The sequence below is a fragment of the Lepidochelys kempii genome, chromosome 2, assembly GCF_965140285.1.
Source record: "Lepidochelys kempii isolate rLepKem1 chromosome 2, rLepKem1.hap1, whole genome shotgun sequence".
In the NCBI taxonomy this organism is placed as follows: Eukaryota; Metazoa; Chordata; order Testudines; family Cheloniidae; genus Lepidochelys; species Lepidochelys kempii.
Window position 1 is genome coordinate 19,744,217 of NC_136381.1, and position 6,166 is coordinate 19,750,382.

A 6,166-nucleotide genomic window follows, 5' to 3' on the forward strand; every position below is an offset into this window, starting at 1 on the left:
TCCATCCATCGATAAAATGGCCAGGTGACTTTTCATGTTGATTCAGAGCTTCAGCTAAATTATGCCCGTAGTTGTACCCAGACATCTGGCATTCTTGTTAAATATTTTGCAACAATAACAGAACACTTTATCAGTCGATTTTGAGTGAACTAGCCAATGCCGAGTCAGTTTCTCACCATTCTCGAGCACTCTTTTGCAATGTGACTTTGAGAAGTGTTGCTTCTTCTCTTTTACGGGATACATAATATCCTCGATTTTCCCTGGCCTGTTCAGAATTGTACGATCAATATCGGCAGAGTTTAGAATTGTCGGCCATAATGCAAGATCTGATGTATTGATTTGTGGAGTGCAATTTTTCTCACTGCTGTTTCTGTCATCATGCAAGGCTGACTGTTCTGTATTGTTTCTTTCCTTTTTATGTAAACCAGATTTTTCTTTGTCATTGCTCTCTTTTCATGTGAGCCACATTCTTCTTTATCATTACTTCCTTTATGATGCCAGGAAAACTGGACCATTCTCCATCACTTTCCTCACATTTCCATTTCTTATCTTCAGGTAAATTTGCAAACTCCTTAGTAATAGGACTTCCATCATTTACCCTGTACTCCTCAATTTCTCAAAGCAAAATGACTGACCAAATATTATTTTATCAGTTACAATTGGTTAATAACTTAGTAAAATAGTAAAAGAATCCTGATTGGTTAATAACTTAGGTTGGTTAATAATTAAATCACACACTGTTTTAATATCATGTGCTGCGAAGACCCATGGAAACACATTAAAGAGCTACTTGAGGCTCATGAGCCTCAGTCTGAGTATCACTAGTTTAGGACGTGATACAAAAACCATTGAAGTCAGTGGAAAGACTGCTGTTGACTCCAGTAGGCTTTGGATCTGGCCTTATGTACCTAGATAGAGCTTCGTAAAATGAGTATCCTGTATTTGTTCAGTTTTGCTCTGCTTCAGGGTATGCTTTGCACTTGGTGTTCAGTGTTGGCTTAGTTAGGCTATCAGTCAGTTGAATTACTTACTGAAAAGCAGTGTAATTCATATTGTTTAATCTAATCTAATCTAAAGGCAGTGCTGATTATGTGCTTATCAAGTTGGTTTGCTGATTTTATCAGGTGGAGGTTGTAGTTTCTGAGATTAGAAGGGAGAAAACAAAATGTAATTCCTGCTGATAAAAGTACCAGTAGCATTAAATGCAAATGACAATGAGATCTGACACAGAATTTTGGAACACAAGTATGCTGGAGCATGATTGTTAATTTAGCTAAAGAACTGAAATGCCAGGAGGAAGGATCCTTACATTCTTTTACCTCCTGCTGGAGCCAGGCACAATCTGATCCTACACTTTTAAAAAACCCAACTCCTTGTACTTTTGAGTTGACTTTTGGCATTTTAGGTAGGACAGGTTATTTTTTTAATTGATGGAAGGCCAGCAAGACTCCACCCAACAGCTGGATTTATGTGCCTGGGTCCACCAACATAGATGTCACTGGAGGATTGGGGCCTAAGAGATGAGTCTGAGCTACAAGGCTCCAATCTAGGTCTGAACTTGAGAGAAATCATATCTAGGAATTCAGGTTTATCCCTAATAGAAAAGAGCACCCATAGTTGCCATGGGTGCATACAGAGGCAGGCCCACCTCCCATAGTGCCTACCTACTGACTCTTCCTACTGCAAAGTTGCTCTTTTCTGGGAACTTTTTCCCAGCATGCCTTTCTGGGAGCAGGCCCTTTAAATTTGGCAGAGAAAAGCAGTTGCAGCCCTAAAGGAGTCATTTCTGTAATTAGCTGTTGCATCTCTCCTAATAGTGCTGAGTGTTTTTAACATTTGTTCTGTTTTCTCCTACTTTTCTCTATTCATCTTTCTGAGAAGACTAGCACGTGTGCATAGTCAGAGCGTATCTGAGCTCTAAATGATAGCATATCAAGGTTTTGCCTTTCTTGTGGCAGAGGGGAGAAACTAGATACTGGAAATGATGTTTCAGAAACAATTGGCTCTAATGCAGATGTTTCTAATTTGTGGATATGAGGTTTCCACACAAGGTATTTGCTTTGAGTGAAATGCAAGGCTTGTGCGCTACTAAAATCCCGCTTAAGCCTCCGAGATAGGACTTCAGTGATAGGGCACTTGCGTTGGTATTCTGGATTTCACCCACTACGGGGATATATGCTAACCATTGTTGATTGTAGTGGATTGTGTCCTGATATAATCACACTGTTTCACTGACCAAATCTGAATAGATAAATGGAGAGGGAGGTTATTGTTTAGTTTGTAGGTGCTCATGCATGTCATATTTATAGTCATATTCTTGATAAAGGTCACAATGGCCATATCAGAACTCTAATAAATAGCAATGTATTTTGCTGTTTTCTTGGTATACGTATCTCTTATCTGAGTGTATATGTGTGCATATTGGAGAGGAGGAAACTGGGGCTGCTTTTCCCACCTGATACTCCCTAGAAATAGAAGAAGCAGATGGGAGAAATTAATCCATTATTGCTTTATAAACCTAATGGATGTCTCTGGATCAATAGCTGACAATAACAGAGCTTCATGACCTTCCAGGGGACTGACACTACGCACCATGGCTTAAAAAGGCAATTTGGTTGTAGCATACTTGGCACCACTTCAAAGAGCATCTATTAAAAGAGCACTAGGGGAATTCATTCCAGCATGGATTTTTGTAATGGTAGGTTTCTCCCTTGTCTACACTGGATCCATTAGTTTCCTTTTGCAGTGGCACCAAAAGGCCCTGATCAGGAGTCTCAGTTCCATTGTGCTGGGTCCTATACAAGACATGATCCGAGCCCCGAAGATTTTACAATTTAATTTTAGACAAGGCACTACAAGTTTGACTATGACCAATAACAGGAGGGAGTGAGAGAGCTAACAGTTCCTTAAGCTAGGTGCATGCAGTTTGATGGTTCTGAATAATTTGAAAGTTCATTTTTGTATATTTAGTATGAATATCGCAGTTGTGCATGGAGGCCCCTGCTGAGATCAGGTCCCCACTATACCTGGCACCGCACAAAGAGACAGTCCTTGCCCCCAAAAACTTACTCTCTAATTAGACAAGATAGACAAAGCATGGGAGGGGGAATGGAAGCTAAGAGGTGAAGTGACTTGCCCAAGGTCAGGGTAGTGGCAGGACCAAAATAGAACCCAGGATTCCTGACTTCCAGACCAGTGTCCTAGTCACTGCGTCACACTATCTCCAACAGGCATACATGAAAATAATTATCAGCAATCCCCCAATCCTCCATCTAAACATTTTCAGATGGTAGGCTTCATCGGTCTTGAAAAGAGATTTGAGGTAGAATAGTTGCTTTTATATGAAAATCCTCCAAATGGAACAAATGCTAAAGGCAGCTTTTGTGCTGTGGACACTTGTGCTCTGAGAATGGGACTGCAAACAAAGTCATTTCATGTAGGCCTCCAATGAGGCCCAGCAAACAGAGCCAAAGTCACACCTTCAGTCAGCTGATTCAGCTTTCTTGTACCACTCTGACCCTTGACAGATGCTTCTATTGAGATATCATGAGACAATATAAAATAGCTCCTCCCCACCCAAACCCTGACATGTTATTTCTCTCTTGTATTCTCTTCTGTCTACTCCACCTCCCATTCCTGTCTCTTTCCTGATTTCTTGGGCCAGATTCTGCCCTCATTTACACCAATGTAGATCTGGAGGAACTCCTCTGAAGTAAATTGGAATTACTCCAAAGTTATACTGGTGTAACTGAGATCCAAATTGTCTCCTACTCTGATATCTATAATCTGTTCATTAGATCCTTTTTGCTGCTACTGTCTGTAACTCCAGCCTTATAATCATACAGTGGGCATACCACCAAACTCTGATTCCAATAAATCATTTGGTTATTTCTAAACACATTCCCGTCCTGTCATTCCAGCTACCATTACTACTGCTAAACGAATGCTATCTCTAGTAATGGGATTTGCTCTATAGCTCTGTTTCCAATGATTATCTGGGCTCTATTGCTATCCCAAAGGTTCACAAACCTTCTCCATGGGATTATTTTATTTACTATTATACTGATTCCCTGCACTGTGCTCTAAGGTTTTAATAAAAACAAGGCAAATTATAGCACCCAGTTCTGCTTCCATTGAAGTCAGTGGCAAAAATTCCCATTGAATTTACAGGAAGAAGGAGCAGATTTAGGGCCCAGATTTTGTTGCCTTGAAGCATCCAGAATTTCTATTAACTTCAATGGGAATGCTATATGAAGCTACAGAATAAGACCTAAAAGTGGGAAGCACGGTTTGCATCTCCATAGCAAGCATGCTACAGGGTCTTGTTTGAGCTTTGCTCTGGGGGCTGGGAGTGCTTTTGGCCCTGTCCACGCTATGTGGGCCTGACTTGTCATACTGTTACACTGATGTTTGTAACTTCATTGGCTGCATACACTGTTATTGAGTTTGTAATTTGTTACTGGCCTGGCTGTCTACAAATATGGTTTATACTTATGCAGGACATGGCCAACCATAGCATCTAACAATATGTTGACCTTGTTGCCTATATTGGCCTGTGGTTGTCTTCCTGTAATCAGGTCATAACTAGAATCAGTTGGGAATTTTTTGACAAAACATTTTCTGGTTAAAACCAGAGAGAGAGAGGCCCCAGAATAGCCCAGTGGATAGCACAGGTGAGTGCCCTAACTACTGGCCAGTAGAATCAGTTTTTCTCTCTCTCTGTCTTTGGCCCAATAAATATTTATTTATGCAAATTGCGGAGGGGTGGGGAGGGGACAGTAAGAGAGATGATTCTATAGCCCAATGGTCAGGCCACTCCACTGGGATATGGAAGACTTAAGTCCCTGAATAACTCAGCTACTGTCTGTTCTGCATGGTGCTCTCTCTTGTGTGGATATTTTTTTCATGGAAAACTTTGAAATGTCTAGTTTTCATTCTGATGACAAACAAAAAAAAATGTTCAAACCTTGCAATTTTCCACAAAAGGGAATTCTTATTTTCTGGCCAGCCCTAGTTGTAATGCTGTTAATTTGCAGCATAGGCAGATTTCCCTAACCAGGTAGGTGCGTTTGGTCTTCCTTCCTTTCTTCCATCCCAGTTCTCGGTGTGGAAGGACATCCCACAGTGCATTGCCCCACGTTCCGCATGTGGTGCTCTGTGTGCATTTCTCCAGCTCTCTAGACCCCTGGAATAGCTGTCCCAGAATGCTCTGATCCCAACATGGGTAGGCAGCATGGTTGTGTTGTGAAAACCCCCCCTGCTGTGTGGACACAACTCTACCCTGTTGACACGTGCATATATAAAAAAAGCTGAATTCAGCTGGAAGGTAAGGGAACATGGTGGGGACTGGATTTGTGCATGTGGGGTGCAGGTTGAGGAACAGGGCAGTGGGTGAGTGTGGGTCAGATGGGAGTATCACAAACAGTGCACATTCCTGCTTGTAATTAGAGGGGATGTTCCCCATAGGCATGGCTCACCACCAGCTGCATTGATACCCAAACTTCATTACCACCAGGACACCATGGACGTGCTAAGCTGCTTTTGAAAGCAGCTTCATTTAATAGCGAAACCATACTAGTGCAGCCGTTTGAAAAAGCAGGCTCTCTTATCACTCGTGCCATGCAGCTTCCCATTGCACCTGGCAGGTTCCTTGTGATAAGTGCCACATTGTAAAAGGATGAAAAAAATGCTGAGTGTGCATGCTTTGAATGACAGCACCCTTCTCCTCTTTCAATTCCCTGAAACCCCAAGCCATGCAAGCAGCAAGAGCAGGACAGAGCTCATCTTTGTGTATAGTTGCAATTCACATGTACTCAATAGTTGTCTTGCATATTTTTCCTATCTCGAGATAACATTGTTATCCTTGATACTATTATGATTCTGTGGTTTCTTTTTCACTGTAGGGCCTGACTCTGTCTTAACTTAATCTAGAGTAAATCTAGTAGCTCCACATCATTCAGAGGAGCTGCATGAATGTAAAACTGATGAAAGTGAGACCAGAATTTCATCCTTTGAGATTTTAGTTTTGGTGGTAAACATAGGTGTGAGCTGTAATTGCTAGGAAGGCCTTGAAACAAAGTTTGTGATTCTTAGCTCCGATTCCCGCCTTTTTTTCAAAGGGTTATGCGGCTGGCAGCCTTCTCTTAATCTGTCGTGTTTGAACTGT